This window comes from Taudactylus pleione, unplaced genomic scaffold (genome assembly GCF_031769625.1).
Source record: "Taudactylus pleione unplaced genomic scaffold, aTauple2 ptg000551l, whole genome shotgun sequence".
NCBI classification, from domain to species: domain Eukaryota; kingdom Metazoa; phylum Chordata; class Amphibia; order Anura; family Myobatrachidae; genus Taudactylus; species Taudactylus pleione.
This window is the reverse complement of record NW_028284953.1, coordinates 2,692,810-2,712,635: the sequence shown is the minus strand read 5'-3', so window position 1 is coordinate 2,712,635 and position 19,826 is coordinate 2,692,810. Positions and strand designations below refer to the sequence as shown.

Here is a 19,826-nt window from a genome sequence, read left to right as displayed (position 1 = left end):
TCTTCTTTCCTGAATTCCAGAATTTATGTCAAATTCCCAGTCCTTTAGTACAATAATTCACAATTAAATTATTCAAAGCATGTTAAGATAGCTTTATAATAAGCATTAAACACAAATAGTGCAAGCACCTTCAAAGAATCTGCTTACTTTCTGAAATTTTCTTAAGATTCAGTATTGTGAAAAAATGGATGATTGTGAAACAAAATCAAAATGCTGTGACCCGTTTTCGAACCAGGGTTGCTGCGGCCACAACGCAGAGTACTAACCACTATACGATCACGGCAATTTAAGCAAGCCAGGTAGGAGTCGAACCTACAAACTTATGATCCATAGTCAGTCACGTTATCCAGGTGCCCTGTAGTAATTGAAGTGTCTTTCCTGTTTTTGAGCCTATTTTAAAGTTTTATGGTTATTGAAGTATATACAGAATCACATTTTGGAAATTGACTGTACACTATCTGCAGGGATTGATTCCCAAAAACGTTTTAGGTACAATAATCCTTGTGACTGCTAAAAGATCTTTCAAAAATGTAATGAACTTACTCAGACAGAGCACAAACATTCTTCTTTCCTGAATTCCAGAATTTATGTCAAATTCACAGCCCTTTAGTAAAATAATTCACAATTAAATTATTCAAAGCATGTTAAGATAGCTTTATAATAAGCATTAAACACAAATAGTGCAAGCACCTTCAAAGAATCTGCTTACTTTCTGAAATTTTCTTAAGATTCAGTATTGTGTAAAAATGGATGATTGAGAAACAAAATCAAAATGCCGTGACCTGTTTTCGAACCGGGGTTGCAGCGGCCACAACGCAGAGTACTAACCACTATGCGATCAAGGCAATATAAGCGAGCCAGGTAGGAGTCGAACCTACAATCTTCTAATACGTAGTCAGACGCGTTATCCATTGCGCCACTGGCCCACGTGTTTTGTAGTAATTGAAGTGTCTTTCCTGTTTTTGAGCCTATTTTCAGAGTTTTATGGTTATTGAAGTATATACAGAATCACATTTTGGAAATTGACTGTAGACTATCTGCAGGGATTGTTTCCCAAAAACGTTTTAGGTAAAATAATAATTGTGACTGCTAAAAGATATTTCAAAAATGTGATGAACTTACTCAGAAGGAAGCCCAAACATTCTTCTTTCCTGAATTCTAGAATTTATGTCAAATTCCCAGTACTTTAGTACAATAATTCACAATTAAATTATTCAAAGCATGTTAAGATAGCTTTATAATAAGCATTAAACACAAATAGTGCAAGCACCTTCAAAGAATCTGCTTACTTTCTGAAATTTTCTTAAGATTCAGTATTGTGAAAAAATGGATGATTGTGAAACAAAATCAAAATGCCGTGACCCGGATTCGAACCGGGGTTGCTGCAGCCACAACGCAGAGTACTAACCACTATATGATCACGGCAATTTAAGCGAGCCAGGTAGGAGTCGAACCTACAATCTACAGATCCATAGTCAGACACGTTATCCAGGTGCCCTGTAGTAATTGAAGTGTCTTTCCTGTTTTTGAGCCTGTTTTAAAGTTTTATGGTTATTGAAGTATATACAGAATCACATTTTGGAAATTGACTGTACACTATCTGCAGGGATTGATTCCCAAAAACGTTTTAGGTACAATAATCCTTGTGACTGCTAAAAGATCTTTCAAAAATGTAATGAACTTACTCAGACAGAGCACAAACATTCTTCTTTCCTGAATTCCAGAATTTATGTCAAATTCCAAGTCCTTTAGTACAATAATTCACAATTAAATTATTCAAAGCATGTTAAGATAGCTTTATAATAAGCATTAAACACAAATAGTGCAAGCACCTTCAAAGAATCTGCTTACTTTCTGAAATTTTCTTAAGATTCAGTATTGTGAAAAAATGGATGATTGAGAAACAAAATCAAAATGCCGTGACCTGTTTTCAAACCAGTGTTGCTGCGGCCACAACACAGAGTACTAACCTCTATACGATCATGACAATTTAAGTGAGCTAGGTAGGAGTCGAACCTACAATCTTTTGATCTATAGTCAGACGCGTTATCCATTGCCCACTGTCCCAGGTGTCTTGTAGCAATTGAAGAGTCTTTCCTGTTTTTGAGCCAGTTTTGGAGTTTTATGGTTATTGAAGTATATACAGAATCACATTTTGGAAATTGACTGTACACTATCTGCAGGGATTGTTTCCCAAAAATGTTTTAGGTAAAATAATCCTTGTGACTGCTAAAAGATCTTTAAAAAATGTGATGAACTTACTCAGACAGAGCCCAAACATTCTTCTTTCCTGAATTCCAGAATTTATGTCAAATTCCAAGTCCTTTAGTACAATAATTCACAATTAAATTATTCAAAGCATGTTAAGATAGCTTTATAATAAGCATTAAACACAAATAGTGCAAGCACCTTCAAAGAATCTGCTTACTTTCTGAAATTTTCTTAAGATTCAGTATTGTGAAAAAATGGATGATTGTGAAACAAAATCAAAATGCTGTGACCCGTTTTTGAAATGGGGTTGCTGCAGCCACAACGCAGAGTACTAACTACTATACAATCACGGCAATTTAAGCGAGCCAGGTAGGCGTCGAACCTACAATCTTCTGATCCGTAGTCAGACGCGTTATCCATTGCGCCACTGGCCCACGTGTTTTGTAGTAATTGAAGTGTCTTTCCTGTTTTTGAGCCTTTTTTCAGAGTTTTAAGGTTATTGAAGTATATACAGAATCACATTTTGGAAATTGACTGTACACTATCTGCAGGGATTGCTTCCCAAAAACGTTTTAGGTAAAATAATCCTTGTGACTGCTAAAAGATCTTTAAAAAATGTGATGAACTTACTCAGACAGAGCCCAAACATTCTTCTTTCCTGAATTCCAGAATTTATGTCAAATTCCCAGTCCTTTAGTACAATAATTCACAATTAAATTATTCAAAGCATGTTAAGATAGCTTTATAATAAGCATTAAACACAAATAGTGCAAGCACCTTCAAAGAATCTGCTTACTTTCTGAAATTTTCTTAAGATTCAGTATTGTGAAAAAATGGATGATTGTGAAACAAAATCAAAATGCTGTGACCCGTTTTCGAACCAGGGTTGCTGCGGCCACAACGCAGAGTACTAACCACTATACGATCACGGCAATTTAAGCAAGCCAGGTAGGAGTCGAACCTACAAACTTATGATCCATAGTCAGTCACGTTATCCAGGTGCCCTGTAGTAATTGAAGTGTCTTTCCTGTTTTTGAGCCTATTTTAAAGTTTTATGGTTATTGAAGTATATACAGAATCACATTTTGGAAATTGACTGTACACTATCTGCAGGGATTGATTCCCAAAAACGTTTTAGGTACAATAATCCTTGTGACTGCTAAAAGATCTTTCAAAAATGTAATGAACTTACTCAGACAGAGCACAAACATTCTTCTTTCCTGAATTCCAGAATTTATGTCAAATTCACAGCCCTTTAGTAAAATAATTCACAATTAAATTATTCAAAGCATGTTAAGATAGCTTTATAATAAGCATTAAACACAAATAGTGCAAGCACCTTCAAAGAATCTGCTTACTTTCTGAAATTTTCTTAAGATTCAGTATTGTGTAAAAATGGATGATTGAGAAACAAAATCAAAATGCCGTGACCTGTTTTCGAACCGGGGTTGCAGCGGCCACAACGCAGAGTACTAACCACTATGCGATCAAGGCAATATAAGCGAGCCAGGTAGGAGTCGAACCTACAATCTTCTGATATGTAGTCAGACGCGTTATCCATTGCGACACTGGCCCACGTGTTTTGTAGTAATTGAAGTGTCTTTCCTGTTTTTGAGCCTATTTTCAGAGTTTTATGGTTATTGAAGTATATACAGAATCACATTTTGGAAATTGACTGTAGACTATCTGCAGGGATTGTTTCCCAAAAACGTTTTAGGTAAAATAATAATTGTGACTGCTAAAAGATATTTCAAAAATGTGATGAACTTACTCAGAAGGAAGCCCAAACATTCTTCTTTCCTGAATTCTAGAATTTATGTCAAATTCCCAGTACTTTAGTACAATAATTCACAATTAAATTATTCAAAGCATGTTAAGATAGCTTTATAATAAGCATTAAACACAAATAGTGCAAGCACCTTCAAAGAATCTGCTTACTTTCTGAAATTTTCTTAAGATTCAGTATTGTGAAAAAATGGATGATTGAGATACAAAATCAAAATGTCGTGACCCGGATTCGAACCGGGATTGCTGCGGCCACAACGCAGAGTACTAACCACTATACGATCACAGCAATTTAAGCGAGCTGGGTAGGAATCTAACCTACAATCTACAGATCCATAGTCAGACATGTTATCCATTGCCCACTGTCCCGGGTGTCTTGTAGTAATTGAAGTGTCTTTCCTGTTTTTGAGCCTGTTTTCAGAATTTTATGGTTATTGAAGTATATACAGAATCACATTTTGGTAATTGACTGTACACTATCTGCAGGGATTGTTTCCCAAAAACGTTTTAGGTAAAATAATCCTTGTAAATGCGATAAGATCTTTAAAAAATGTGATGAACTTACTCAGACAGAGCCCAAACATTCTTCTTTCCTGAATTCCAGAATTTATGTCAAATTCACAGTCCTTTAGTACAATTATTCACAATTAAATTATTCAAAGCATGTTAAGATAGCTTTATAATAAGCATTAAACACAAATAGTGCAAGCACCTTCAAAGAATCTGCTTACTTTCTGAAATTTTCTTAAGATTCAGTATTGTGAAAAAATGGATGATTGTGAAACAAAATCAAAATGCTGTGACCCATTTTCGAACCAGTGTTGCTGTGGCCACAACGCAGAGTACTAACCACTATACGATGATGGCAATTTAAGCGAGCCAGGTAGGAGTCGAACCTACAATCTACAAATCCATAGTCAGACACGTTATCCAGGTGCCCTGTAGTAATTGAAGTGTCTTTCCTCTTTTTGAGCCTGTTTTAAAGTTTTATGGTTATTGAAGTATATACAGAATCACATTTTGGAAATTGACTGTACACTATCTGCAGGGATTGATTCCCAAAAACGTTTTAGGTACAATAATCCTTGTGACTGCTAAAAGATCTTTCAAAAATGTAATGAACTTACTCAGACAGAGCACAAACATTCTTCTTTCCTGAATTCCAGAATTTATGTCAAATTCACAGTCCTTTAGTAAAATAATTCACAATTAAATTATTCAAAGCATGTTAAGATAGCTTTATAATAAGCATTAAACACAAATAGTGCAAGCACCTTCAAAGAATCTGCTTACTTTCTGAAATTTTCTTAAGATTCAGTATTGTGTAAAAATGGATGATTGAGAAACAAAATCAAAATGCCGTGACCTGTTTTCGAACTGGGGTTGCTGCGGCAACAACGCAGAGTACTAACCACTATGTGATCAAGGCAATATAAGCGAGCCAGGTAGGAGTCGAACCTACAATCTTCTGATCCGTAGTCAGACACGTTATCCATTGCGCCACTGGCCCACGTGTTTTGTAGTAATTGAAGTGTCTTTCCTGTTTTTGAGCCTATTTTCAGATTTTTATGGTTATTGAAGTATATACAGAATTACATTTTGGAAATTGACTGTAGACTATCTGCAGGGATTGTTTCCCAAAAACGTTTTAGGTAAAATAATAATTGTGACTGCTAAAAGATATTTCAAAAATGTGATGAACTTACTCAGACAGAGCCCAAACATTCTTCTTTCCTGAATTCCAGAATTTATGTCAAATTCCCAGCCCTTTAGTACAATAATTCACAATTAAATTATTCAAAGCATGTTAAGATAGCTTTATAATAAGCATTAAACACAAATAGTGCAAGCACCTTCAAAGAATCTGCTTACTTTCTGAAATTTTCTTAAGATTCAGTATTGTGAAAAAATGGATGATTGTGAAACAAAATCAAAATGCTGTGACCCGTTTTCGAAATGGGGTTGCTACAGCCACAACGCAGAGTACTAACTACTATACAATCACGGCAATTTAAGCGAGCCAGGTAGGAGTCGAATCTACAATCTTCTGACCCGTAGTCAGACGCTTTATCCATTGTGCCACTGGCCCACGTGTTTTGTAGTAATTGAAGTGTCTTTCCTGTTTTTGAGCCTGTTTTCAGAATTTTATGGTTATTGAAGTATATACAGAATCACATTTTGGAAATTGACTGTACACTATCTGCAGGGATTGTTTCCCAAAAACGTTTTAGATACAATAATCCTTGTGACTGCTAAAAGATCTTTAAAAAATGTGATGAACTTACTCAGACAGAGCCCAAACATTCTTCTTTCCTGAATTCCAGACTTTATGTCAAATTCCCAGTCCTTTAGTACAATAATTCACAATTAAATTATTCAAAGCATGTTAAGATAGCTTTATAATAAGCATTAAACACAAATAGTGCAAGCACCTTCAAAGAATCTGCTTACTTTCTGAAATTTTCTTAAGATTCAGTATTGTGAAAAAATGGATGATTGAGAAACAAAATCAAAATGCCGTGACCCGGATTTGAACCAGGGTTGCTGCGGCCACAACGCAGAGTACTAACCACTATACGATCACGGCAATTTAAGCAAGCCAGGTAGGAGTCGAACCTACAAATTTATGATCCATAGTCAGTCACGTTATCCAGGTGCCCTGTAGTAATTGAAGTGTCTTTCCTGTTTTTGAGCCTATTTTAAAGTTTTATGGTTATTGAAGTATATACAGAATCACATTTTGGAAATTGACTGTACACTATCTGCAGGGATTGATTCCCAAAAACGTTTTAGGTACAATAATCCTTGTGACTGCTAAAAGATCTTTCAAAAATGTAATGAACTTACTCAGACAGAGCACAAACATTCTTCTTTCCTGAATTCCAGAATTTATGTCAAATTCACAGCCCTTTAGTAAAATAATTCACAATTAAATTATTCAAAGCATGTTAAGATAGCTTTATAATAAGCATTAAACACAAATAGTGCAAGCACCTTCAAAGAATCTGCTTACTTTCTGAAATTTTCTTAAGATTCAGTATTGTGTAAAAATGGATGATTGAGAAACAAAATCAAAATGCCGTGACCTGTTTTCGAACCGGGGTTGCAGCGGCCACAACGCAGAGTACTAACCACTATGCGATCAAGGCAATATAAGCGAGCCAGGTAGGAGTCGAACCTACAATCTTCTGATACGTAGTCAGACGCGTTATCCATTGCGCCACTGGCCCACGTGTTTTGTAGTAATTGAAGTGTCTTTCCTGTTTTTGAGCCTATTTTCAGAGTTTTATGGTTATTGAAGTATATACAGAATCACATTTTGGAAATTGACTGTAGACTATCTGCAGGGATTGTTTCCCAAAAACGTTTTAGGTAAAATAATAATTGTGACTGCTAAAAGATATTTCAAAAATGTGATGAACTTACTCAGAAGGAAGCCCAAACATTCTTCTTTCCTGAATTCTAGAATTTATGTCAAATTCCCAGTACTTTAGTACAATAATTCACAATTAAATTATTCAAAGCATGTTAAGATAGCTTTATAATAAGCATTAAACACAAATAGTGCAAGCACCTTCAAAGAATCTGCTTACTTTCTGAAATTTTCTTAAGATTCAGTATTGTGAAAAAATGGATGATTGTGAAACAAAATCAAAATGCCGTGACCTGGATTCGAACCGGGGTTGCTGCAGCCACAACGCAGAGTACTAACCACTATATGATCACGGCAATTTAAGCGAGCCAGGTAGGAGTCGAACCTACAATCTACAGATCCATAGTCAGACACGTTATCCAGGTGCCCTGTAGTAATTGAAGTGTCTTTCCTGTTTTTGAGCCTGTTTTAAAGTTTTATGGTTATTGAAGTATATACAGAATCACATTTTGGAAATTGACGGTACACTATCTGCAGGGATTGATTCCCAAAAACGTTTTAGGTACAATAATCCTTGTGACTGCTAAAAGATCTTTCAAAAATGTAATGAACTTACTCAGACAGAGCACAAACATTCTTCTTTCCTGAATTCCAGAATTTATGCCAAATTCACAGTCCTTTAGTAAAATAATTCACAATTAAATTATTCAAAGCATGTTAAGATAGCTTTATAATAAGCATTAAACACAAATAGTGCAAGCACCTTCAAAGAATCTGCTTACTTTCTGAAATTTTCTTAAGATTCAGTATTGTGTAAAAATGGATGATTGAGAAACAAAATCAAAATGCCATGACCTGTTTTCGAACCGGGGTTGCTGCGGCAACAACGCAGAGTACTAACCACTATGCGATCAAGGCAATATAAGCAAGCCAGGTAGGATTCGAACCTACAATCTTCTGATCCGTAGTCAGACACGTTATCCATTGCGCCACTGGCCCACGTGTTTTGTAGTAATTGAAGTGTCTTTCCTGTTTTTGAGCCTATTTTCAGAGTTTTATGGTTATTGAAGTATATACAGAATTACATTTTGGAAATTGACTGTAGATTATCTGCAGGGATTGTTTCCCAAAAACGTTTTAGGTAAAATAATAATTGTGACTGCTAAAAGATATTTCAAAAATGTGATGAACTTACTCAGAAGGAAGCCCAAACATTCTTCTTTCCTGAATTCCAGACTTTATGTCAAATTCCCAGTCCTTTAGTACAATAATTCACAATTAAATTATTCAAAGCATGTTAAGATAGCTTTATAATAAGCATTAAACACAAATAGTGCAAGCACCTTCAAAGAATCTGCTTACTTTCTGAAATTTTCTTAAGATTCAGTATTGTGAAAAAATGGATGATTGAGAAACAAAATCAAAATGCCGAGACCCCGATTCGAACCAGTGTTGCTGCGGCCACAACACAGAGTACTAACCTCTATACGATCATGACAATTTAAGTGAGCTAGGTAGGAGTCGAACCTACAATCTTTTGATCTATAGTCAGACGCGTTATCCATTGCCCACTGTCCCAGGTGTCTTGTAGCAATTGAAGAGTCTTTCCTGTTTTTGAGCCAGTTTTGGAGTTTTATGGTTATTGAAGTATATACAGAATCACATTTTGGAAATTGACTGTACACTATCTGCAGGGATTGTTTCCCAAAAATGTTTTAGGTAAAATAATCCTTGTGTCTGCTAAAAGATCTTTAAAAAATGTGATGAACTTACTCAGACAGAGCCCAAACATTCTTCTTTCCTGAATTCCAGAATTTATGTCAAATTCCAAGTCCTTTAGTACAATAATTCACAATTAAATTATTCAAAGCATGTTAAGATAGCTTTATAATAAGCATTAAACACAAATAGTGCAAGCACCTTCAAAGAATCTGCTTACTTTCTGAAATTTTCTTAAGATTCAGTATTGTGAAAAAATGGATGATTGTGAAACAAAATCAAAATGCTGTGACCCGTTTTTGAAATGGGGTTGCTGCAGCCACAACGCAGAGTACTAACTACTATACAATTACGGCAATTTAAGCGAGCCAGGTAGGCGTCGAACCTACAATCTTCTGATCCGTAGTCAGACGCGTTATCCATTGCGCCACTGGCCCACGTGTTTTGTAGTAATTGAAGTGTATTTCCTGTTTTTGAGCCTTTTTTCAGAGTTTTATGGTTATTGAAGTATATACAGAATCACATTTTGGAAATTGACTGTACACTATCTGCAGGGATTGTTTCCCAAAAACGTTTTAGATACAATAATCCTTGTGACTGCTAAAAGATCTTTAAAAAATGTGATGAACTTACTCAGACAGAGCCCAAACATTCTTCTTTCCGGAATTCCAGACTTTATGTCAAATTCCCAGTCCTTTAGTACAATAATTCACAATTAAATTATTCAAAGCATGTTAAGATAGCTTTATAATAAGCATTAAACACAAATAGTGCAAGCACCTTCAAAGAATCTGCTTACTTTCTGAAATTTTCTTAAGATTCAGTATTGTGAAAAAATGGATGATTGTGAAACAAAATCAAAATGCTGTGACCCGTTTTCGAAATGGGGTTGCTGCAGCCACAACGCAGAGTACTAACTACTATACAATCACGGCAATTTAAGCGAGCCAGGTAGGAGTCGACCCTACAATCTTCTGATCTATAGTCAGACGCGTTATCCATTGCCCACTGTCGCAGGTGTCTTGTAGCAATTGAAGAGTCTTTCCTGTTTTTGAGCCTGTTTTAAAGTTTTATGGTTATTGAAGTATATACAGAATCACATTTTGGAAATTGACTGTACACTATCTGCAGGGATTGTTTCCCAAAAACGTTTTAGGTAAAATAATCCTTGTGACTGCTAAAAGATCTTTAAAAAATGTGATGAACTTACTCTGACAGAGCCCAAACATTCTTCTTTCCTGAATTCTAGAATTTATGTCAAATTCCAAGTACTTTAGTACAATAATTCACAATTAAATTATTCAAAGCATGTTAAGATAGCTTTATAATAAGCATTAAACACAAATAGTGCAAGCACCTTCAAAGAATCTGCTTACTTTCTGAAATTTTCTTAAGATTCAGTATTGTGAAAAAATGGATGATTGAGAAACAAAATCAAAATGCCGTGACCCGGATTTAAACCAGGGTTGCTGCGGCCACAACGCAGAGTACTAACCACTATAAGATCACGGCAATTTAAGCAAGCCAGGTAGGAGTCGAACCTACAATCTACAGATCCATAGTCAGACACGTTATCCATAGCCCACTGTCCCGGGTGTCTTGTAGTAATTGAAGTGTCTTTCCTGTTTTTGAGCCTGTTTTCAGAATTTTATGGTTATTGAAGTATACACAGAATCACATTTTGGTAATTGACTGTACACTATCTGCAGGGATTGTTTCCCAAAAACGTTTTAGGTAAAATAATCCTTGTGACTGCGATAAGATCTTTAAAAAATGTGATGAACTTACTCAGACAGAGCCCAAACATTCTTCTTTCCTGAATTCCAGAATTTATGTCAAATTCCCAGTCCTTTAGTACAATAATTCACAATTAAATTATTCAAAGCATGTTAAGATAGCTTTATAATAAGCATTAAACACAAATAGTGCAAGCACCTTCAAAGAATCTGCTTACTTTCTGAAATTTTCTTAAGATTCAGTATTGTGAAAAAATGGATGATTGTGAAACAAAATCAAAATGCTGTGACCCGTTTTCGAACCAGGGTTGCTGCGGCCACAACGCAGAGTACTAACCACTATACGATCACGGCAATTTAAGCAAGCCAGGTAGGAGTCGAACCTACAAACTTATGATCCATAGTCAGTCACGTTATCCAGGTGCCCTGTAGTAATTGAAGTGTCTTTCCTGTTTTTGAGCCTATTTTAAAGTTTTATGGTTATTGAAGTATATACAGAATCACATTTTGGAAATTGACTGTACACTATCTGCAGGGATTGATTCCCAAAAACGTTTTAGGTACAATAATCCTTGTGACTGCTAAAAGATCTTTCAAAAATGTAATGAACTTACTCAGACAGAGCACAAACATTCTTCTTTCCTGAATTCCAGAATTTATGTCAAATTCACAGCCCTTTAGTAAAATAATTCACAATTAAATTATTCAAAGCATGTTAAGATAGCTTTATAATAAGCATTAAACACAAATAGTGCAAGCACCTTCAAAGAATCTGCTTACTTTCTGAAATTTTCTTAAGATTCAGTATTGTGTAAAAATGGATGATTGAGAAACAAAATCAAAATGCCGTGACCTGTTTTCGAACCGGGGTTGCAGCGGCCACAACGCAGAGTACTAACCACTATGCGATCAAGGCAATATAAGCGAGCCAGGTAGGAGTCGAACCTACAATCTTCTAATACGTAGTCAGACGCGTTATCCATTGCGCCACTGGCCCACGTGTTTTGTAGTAATTGAAGTGTCTTTCCTGTTTTTGAGCCTATTTTCAGAGTTTTATGGTTATTGAAGTATATACAGAATCACATTTTGGAAATTGACTGTAGACTATCTGCAGGGATTGTTTCCCAAAAACGTTTTAGGTAAAATAATAATTGTGACTGCTAAAAGATATTTCAAAAATGTGATGAACTTACTCAGAAGGAAGCCCAAACATTCTTCTTTCCTGAATTCTAGAATTTATGTCAAATTCCCAGTACTTTAGTACAATAATTCACAATTAAATTATTCAAAGCATGTTAAGATAGCTTTATAATAAGCATTAAACACAAATAGTGCAAGCACCTTCAAAGAATCTGCTTACTTTCTGAAATTTTCTTAAGATTCAGTATTGTGAAAAAATGGATGATTGTGAAACAAAATCAAAATGCCGTGACCCGGATTCGAACCGGGGTTGCTGCAGCCACAACGCAGAGTACTAACCACTATATGATCACGGCAATTTAAGCGAGCCAGGTAGGAGTCGAACCTACAATCTACAGATCCATAGTCAGACACGTTATCCAGGTGCCCTGTAGTAATTGAAGTGTCTTTCCTGTTTTTGAGCCTGTTTTAAAGTTTTATGGTTATTGAAGTATATACAGAATCACATTTTGGAAATTGACTGTACACTATCTGCAGGGATTGATTCCCAAAAACGTTTTAGGTACAATAATCCTTGTGACTGCTAAAAGATCTTTCAAAAATGTAATGAACTTACTCAGACAGAGCACAAACATTCTTCTTTCCTGAATTCCAGAATTTATGTCAAATTCCAAGTCCTTTAGTACAATAATTCACAATTAAATTATTCAAAGCATGTTAAGATAGCTTTATAATAAGCATTAAACACAAATAGTGCAAGCACCTTCAAAGAATCTGCTTACTTTCTGAAATTTTCTTAAGATTCAGTATTGTGAAAAAATGGATGATTGAGAAACAAAATCAAAATGCCGTGACCTGTTTTCAAACCAGTGTTGCTGCGGCCACAACACAGAGTACTAACCTCTATACGATCATGACAATTTAAGTGAGCTAGGTAGGAGTCGAACCTACAATCTTTTGATCTATAGTCAGACGCGTTATCCATTGCCCACTGTCCCAGGTGTCTTGTAGCAATTGAAGAGTCTTTCCTGTTTTTGAGCCAGTTTTGGAGTTTTATGGTTATTGAAGTATATACAGAATCACATTTTGGAAATTGACTGTACACTATCTGCAGGGATTGTTTCCCAAAAATGTTTTAGGTAAAATAATCCTTGTGACTGCTAAAAGATCTTTAAAAAATGTGATGAACTTACTCAGACAGAGCCCAAACATTCTTCTTTCCTGAATTCCAGAATTTATGTCAAATTCCAAGTCCTTTAGTACAATAATTCACAATTAAATTATTCAAAGCATGTTAAGATAGCTTTATAATAAGCATTAAACACAAATAGTGCAAGCACCTTCAAAGAATCTGCTTACTTTCTGAAATTTTCTTAAGATTCAGTATTGTGAAAAAATGGATGATTGTGAAACAAAATCAAAATGCTGTGACCCGTTTTTGAAATGGGGTTGCTGCAGCCACAACGCAGAGTACTAACTACTATACAATCACGGCAATTTAAGCGAGCCAGGTAGGCGTCGAACCTACAATCTTCTGATCCGTAGTCAGACGCGTTATCCATTGCGCCACTGGCCCACGTGTTTTGTAGTAATTGAAGTGTCTTTCCTGTTTTTGAGCCTTTTTTCAGAGTTTTAAGGTTATTGAAGTATATACAGAATCACATTTTGGAAATTGACTGTACATTATCTGCAGGGATTGCTTCCCAAAAACGTTTTAGGTAAAATAATCCTTGTGACTGCTAAAAGATCTTTAAAAAATGTGATGAACTTACTCAGACAGAGCCCAAACATTCTTCTTTCCTGAATTCCAGAATTTATGTCAAATTCCCAGTCCTTTAGTACAATAATTCACAATTAAATTATTCAAAGCATGTTAAGATAGCTTTATAATAAGCATTAAACACAAATAGTGCAAGCACCTTCAAAGAATCTGCTTACTTTCTGAAATTTTCTTAAGATTCAGTATTGTGAAAAAATGGATGATTGTGAAACAAAATCAAAATGCTGTGACCCGTTTTCGAAATGGGGTTGCTGCAGCCACAACTCAGAGTACTAACTACTATACAATCACGGCAATTTAAGCGAGCAAAGTAGGAGTCGAACCTACAATCTTCTGATCTATAGTCAGACGCGTTATCTATTGCCCACTGTCCCAGGTGTCTTGTAGCAATTGAAGAGTCTTTCCTGTTTTTGAGCCTGTTTTAAAGTTTTATGGTTATTGAAGTATATACAGAATCACATTTTGGAAATTGACTGTACACTATCTGCAGGGATTGTTTCCCAAAAACGTTTTAGGTAAAATAATCCTTGTGACTGCTAAAAGATCTTTAAAAAATGTGATGAACTTACTCAGACAGAGCCCAAACATTCTTCTTTCCTGAATTCCAGAATTTATGTCAAATTCCCAGTCCTTTAGTACAATAATTCACAATTAAATTATTCAAAGCATGTTAAGATAGCTTTATAATAAGCATTAAACACAAATAGAGCAAGCACCTTCAAAGAATCTGCTTACTTTCTGAAATTTTCTTAAGATTCAGTATTGTGAAAAAATGGATGATTGAGAAACAAAATCAAAATGCCGTGACCCGGATTCGAACCGGGGTTGCTGCGGCCACAACGCAGAGTACAAACCACTATACGATCACGGCAATTTAAGCAAGCCAGGTAGGAGTCGAACCTACAAACTTATGATCCATAGTCAGACACGTTATCCATTGCGCCACTGGCCCAGGTGCCCTGTAGTAATTGAAGTGTCTTTCCTGTTTTTGAGCCTGTTTTAAAGTTTTATGGTTATTGAAGTACATACAGAATCACATTTTGGAAATTGACTGTACACTATCTGCAAGGATTGATTCCCAAAAACGTTTTAGGTACAATAATCCTTGTGACTGCTAAAAGATCTTTCAAAAATGTGATGAACTTACTCAGACAGAGCCCAAACATTCTTCTTTCCTGAATTCCAGAATTTATGTCAAATTCACAGTCCTTTAGTACAATTATTCACAATTAAATTATTCAAAGCATGTTAAGATAGCTTTATAATAAGCATTAAACACAAATAGTGCAAGCACCTTCAAAGAATCTGCTTACTTTCTGAAATTTTCTTAAGATTCAGTATTGTGAAAAAATGGATGATTGTGAAACAAAATCAAAATGCTGTGACCCATTTTCGAACCAGTGTTGCTGTGGCCACAACGCAGAGTACTAACCACTATACGATGATGGCAATTTAAGCGAGCCAGGTAGGAGTCGAACCTACAATCTACAGATCCATAGTCAGACACGTTATCCAGGTGCCCTGTAGTAATTGAAGTGTCTTTCCTCTTTTTGAGGCTGTTTTAAAGTTTTATGGTTATTGAAGTATATACAGAATCACATTTTGGAAATTTACTGTACACTATCTGCAGGGATTGATTCCCAAAAACGTTTTAGGTACAATAATCCTTGTGACTGCTAAAAGATCTTTCAAAAATGTAATGAACTTACTCAGACAGAGCACAAACATTCTTCTTTCCTGAATTCCAGAATTTATGTCAAATTCACAGTCCTTTAGTAAAATAATTCACAATTAAATTATTCAAAGCATGTTAAGATAGCTTTATAATAAGCATTAAACACAAATAGTGCAAGCACCTTCAAAGAATCTGCTTACTTTCTGAAATTTTCTTAAGATTCAGTATTGTGAAAAAATGGATGATTGAGAAACAAAATCAAAAAGCCGTGATCCGGATTCGAACCGGGGTTGCTGCGGCCACAACGCAGAGTACTAACCACTATACGATCACGTCAATTTAAGCAAGCCAGGTAGGAGTCGAACCTACAAACTTATGATCCGTACTCAGACACGTTATCCATTGCGCCACTAGCCCAGGTGCCCTGTAGTAATTGAAGTGTCTTTCCTGTTTTTGAGCCAGTTTTGGAGTTTTATGGTTATTGAAGTATATACAGAATCACATTTTGGAAATTGACTGTACACTATCTGCAGGGATTGTTTCCCAAAAACGTTTTAGGTAAAATAATCCTTGTGACTGCTAAAAGATCTTTAAAAAATGTGATGAACTTACTCAGACAGAGCCCAAATATTCTTCTTTCCTGAATTCCAGAATTTATGTCAAATTCCCAGTCCTTTAGTACAATAATTCACAATTAAATTATTCAAAGCATGTTAAGATAGCTTTATAATAAGCACTAAACACAAATAGTGAAAGCACCTTCAAAGAATCTGCTTACTTTCTGAAATTTTCTTAAGATTCAGTATTGTGAAAAAATGGATGATTGTGAAACAAAATCAAAATGCTGTGACCCGTTTTTGAAATGGGGTTGCTGCAGCCACAACACAGAGTACTAACTACTATACAATCACGGCAATTTAAGCGAGCCAGGTAGGAGTCAAACCTACAATCTTCTGATCCGTAGTCAGACGCATTATCCATTGCGCCACTGGCCCACGTGTTTTGTAGTAATTGAAGTGTCTTTCCTGTTTTTGAGCCTTTTTTCAGAGTTTTATGGTTATTGAAGTATATACAGAATCACATTTTGGAAATTGACTGTACACTATCTGCAGGGATTGCTTCCCAAAAACGTTTTAGGTAAAATAATCCTTCTGACTGCTAAAAAATCTTTAAAAAATGTGATGAACTTACTCAGACAGAGCCCAAACATTCTTCTTTCCTGAATTCCAGAATTTATGTCAAATTCCCAGTCCTTTAGTACAATAATTCACAATTAAATTATTCAAAGCATGTTAAGATAGCTTTATAATAAGCATTAAACACAAATAGTGCAAGCACCTTCAAAGAATCTGCTTACTTTCTGAAATTTTCTTAAGATTCAGTATTGTGAAAAAATGGATGATTGTGAAACAAAATCAAAATGCTGTGACCCGTTTTCGAAATGGGGTTGCTGCAGCCACAACGCAGAGTACTAACTACTATACAATCACGGCAATATAAGCAAGCAAGGTAGGAGTCGAACCTACAATCTTCTGATCTATAGTCAGACGTGTTATCCATTGCCCACTGTCCCAGGTGTCTTGTAGCAATTGAAGAGTCTTTCCTGTTTTTGAGCCTGTTTTAATGTTTTATGGTTATTGAAGTATATACAGAATCACATTTTGGAAATTGACTGTACACTATCTGCAGGGATTGTTTCCCAAAAATGTTTTAGGTACAATAATCCTTGTGACTGCTACAAGATCTTTAAAAAATGTAATGAACTTACTCAGACAGAGCCCAAACATTCTTCTTTCCTGAATTCTAGAATTTATGTCAAATTCCCAGTCCTTTAGTAAAATAATTCACAATTAAATTATTCAAAGCATGTTAAGATAGCTTTATAATAAGCATTAAACACAAATAGTGCAAGCACCTTCAAAGAATCTGCTTACTTTCTGAAATTTTCTTAAGATTCAGTATTGTGAAAAAATGGATGATTGAGAAACAAAATCAAAATGCCGTGACCCGGATTCGAACCGGGGTTGCTGCGGCCACAACGCAGAGTACTAACCACTATACGATCACGGCAATTTTAGTGAGCCAGGTAGGAGTAGAACCTACAATCTACAGATCCATAGTCAGACACGTTATCCATTGCCCACTGTCCCAGGTGTCTTGTAGTAATTGAAGTGTCTTTCCTGTTTTTGAGCCTGTTTTCAGAATTTTATGGTTATTGAAGTATATACAGAATCACATTTTGGAAATTGACTGTACCCTATCTGCAGGGATTGCTTCCCAAAAACGTTTTAGGTACAATAATCCTTGTGACTGCTAAAAGATCTTTCAAAAATGTAATGAACTTACTCAGACAGAGCACAAACATTCTTCTTTCCTGAATTCCAGAATTTATGTCAAATTCACAGTCCTTTAGTAAAATAATTCACAATTAAATTATTCAAAGCATGTTAAGATAGCTTTATAATAAGCATTAAACACAAATAGTGCAAGCACCTTCAAAGAATCTGCTTACTTTCTGAAATTTTCTTAAGATTCAGTATTGTGAAAAAATGGAGGATTGAGAAACAAAATCAAAATGTCGTGACCTGTTTTCGAACCGGGGTTGCTGCGGCCACAACGCAGAGTACTAACCACTATGCGATCAAGGCAATATAAATGAGCCAGGTAGGAGTCGAACCTACAATCTTCTGATCCGTAGTCAGACGCGTTATCCATTGCGCCACTGGCCCTCGTGTTTTGTAGCAATTGAAGTGTCTTTCCTGTTTTTGAGCCTATTTTCAGAGTTTTATGGTTATTGAAGTATATACAGAATCACATTTTGGAAATTGACTGTAGACTATCTGCAGGGATTGTTTCCCAAAAACGTTTTAGGTAAAATAATAATTGTGACTGCTAAAAGATATTTCAAAAATGTGATGAACTTACTCAGAAGGAAGCCCAAACATTCTTCTTTCCTGAATTCTAGAACTTATGTCAAATTCCCAGTACTTTAGTACAATAATTCACAATTAAATTATTCAAAGCATGTTAAGATAGCTTTATAATAAGCATTAAACACAAATAGTGCAAGCACCTTCAAAGAATCTCCTTACTTTCTGAAATTTTCTTAAGATTCAGTATTGTGAAAAAATGGATGATTGAGAAACAAAATCAAAATGCCGTGACCCGGATTCGAACCGGGGTTGCTGCGGCCACAACGCAGAGTACTAACCACTATACGATCACGGCAATATAAGCGAGCCAGGTAGGAGTCGAACCTACAATCTACAAATCCATAGTCAGACACGTTATCCATTGCACACTGTCCCAGGTGTCTTGTAGTAATTGAAGTGTCTTTCCTGTTTTTGAGCCGGTTTTCAGAATTTCATGGTTATTGAAGTATATACAGAATCACATTTTGGTAATTGACTGTACACTATCTGCAGGGATTGTTTCCCAAAAACGTTTTAGGTAAAATAATCCTTGTGACTGCTAAAAGATATTTAAAAAATGTGATGAACTTACTCAGACAGAGCCCAAACATTCTTCTTTCCTGAATTCCAGAATTTATGTCAAATTCCCAGTCCTTTAGTACAATAATTCACAATTAAATTATTCAAAGCATGTTAAGATAGCTTTATAATAAGCGTTAAACACAAATAGTGCAAGCACCTTCAAAGAATCTGCTTACTTTCTGAAATTTTCTTAAGATTCAGTATTGTGAAAAAATGGATGATTGTGAAACAAAATCAAAATGCTGTGACCCGTTTTTGAAATGGGGTTGCTGCAGCCACAACACAGAGTACTAACTACTATACAATCATGGCAATTTAAGCGAGCCAGGTAGGAGTCGAACCTACAATCTTCTGATCCGTAGTCAGACGCATTATCCATTGCGCCACTGGCCCACGTGTTTTGTAGTAATTGAAGTGTCTTTCCTGTTTTTGAGCCTTTTTTCAGAGTTTTATGGTTATTGAAGTATATACAGAATCACATTTTGGAAATTGACTGTACACTATCTGCAGGGATTGCTTCCCAAAAACGTTTTAGGTAAAATAATCCTTGTGACTGCTAAAAAATCTTTAAAAAATGTGATGAACTTACTCAGACAGAGCCCAAACATTCTTCTTTCCTGAATTCCAGAATTTATGTCAAATTCCCAGTCCTTTAGTACAATAATTCACAATTAAATTATTCAAAGCATGTTAAGATAGCTTTATAATAAGCATTAAACACAAATAGTGCAAGCACCTTCAAAGAATCTGCTTACTTTCTGAAATTTTCTTAAGATTCAGTATTGTGAAAAAATGGATGATTGTGAAACAAAATCAAAATGCTGTGACCCGTTTTCGAAATGGGGTTGCTGCAGCCACAACGCAGAGTACTAACTACTATACAATCACGGCAATATAAGCAAGCCAGGTAGGA

The 19,826-nt window shown here is 35.5% G+C and overlaps 12 non-coding genes across 12 annotated transcripts; all 12 read right to left on the bottom strand.

Annotated features, from left to right (window-relative positions):
• Window positions 1-2,572: 2,572 nt before the first annotated feature.
• TRNAR-ACG (transfer RNA arginine (anticodon ACG)) lies at window positions 2,573-2,645 on the bottom strand. The gene has a single exon. It is a non-coding gene; the product is annotated as a tRNA-Arg (tRNA).
• A 2,788-nt stretch (window positions 2,646-5,433) lies between these two features.
• Window positions 5,434-5,506, bottom strand: TRNAR-ACG (transfer RNA arginine (anticodon ACG)). The gene has a single exon. It is a non-coding gene; the product is annotated as a tRNA-Arg (tRNA).
• Window positions 5,507-6,511: 1,005 nt separating this feature from the next.
• Window positions 6,512-6,583, bottom strand: TRNAH-GUG (transfer RNA histidin (anticodon GUG)). The gene has a single exon. It is a non-coding gene; the product is annotated as a tRNA-His (tRNA).
• A 570-nt stretch (window positions 6,584-7,153) lies between these two features.
• On the bottom strand, window positions 7,154-7,226 carry TRNAR-ACG (transfer RNA arginine (anticodon ACG)). Its single transcript has one exon. It is a non-coding gene; the product is annotated as a tRNA-Arg (tRNA).
• Window positions 7,227-8,295: 1,069 nt separating this feature from the next.
• On the bottom strand, window positions 8,296-8,368 carry TRNAR-ACG (transfer RNA arginine (anticodon ACG)). Its single transcript has one exon. It is a non-coding gene; the product is annotated as a tRNA-Arg (tRNA).
• A 1,084-nt stretch (window positions 8,369-9,452) lies between these two features.
• TRNAR-ACG (transfer RNA arginine (anticodon ACG)) lies at window positions 9,453-9,525 on the bottom strand. Its single transcript has one exon. It is a non-coding gene; the product is annotated as a tRNA-Arg (tRNA).
• A 3,942-nt stretch (window positions 9,526-13,467) lies between these two features.
• On the bottom strand, window positions 13,468-13,540 carry TRNAR-ACG (transfer RNA arginine (anticodon ACG)). Its single transcript has one exon. It is a non-coding gene; the product is annotated as a tRNA-Arg (tRNA).
• A 1,003-nt stretch (window positions 13,541-14,543) lies between these two features.
• On the bottom strand, window positions 14,544-14,615 carry TRNAH-GUG (transfer RNA histidin (anticodon GUG)). Its single transcript has one exon. It is a non-coding gene; the product is annotated as a tRNA-His (tRNA).
• A 2,802-nt stretch (window positions 14,616-17,417) lies between these two features.
• Window positions 17,418-17,489, bottom strand: TRNAH-GUG (transfer RNA histidin (anticodon GUG)). The gene has a single exon. It is a non-coding gene; the product is annotated as a tRNA-His (tRNA).
• A 586-nt stretch (window positions 17,490-18,075) lies between these two features.
• TRNAR-ACG (transfer RNA arginine (anticodon ACG)) lies at window positions 18,076-18,148 on the bottom strand. Its single transcript has one exon. It is a non-coding gene; the product is annotated as a tRNA-Arg (tRNA).
• Window positions 18,149-18,575: 427 nt separating this feature from the next.
• TRNAH-GUG (transfer RNA histidin (anticodon GUG)) lies at window positions 18,576-18,647 on the bottom strand. Its single transcript has one exon. It is a non-coding gene; the product is annotated as a tRNA-His (tRNA).
• Window positions 18,648-19,233: 586 nt separating this feature from the next.
• TRNAR-ACG (transfer RNA arginine (anticodon ACG)) lies at window positions 19,234-19,306 on the bottom strand. Its single transcript has one exon. It is a non-coding gene; the product is annotated as a tRNA-Arg (tRNA).
• Window positions 19,307-19,826: the final 520 nt, after the last annotated feature.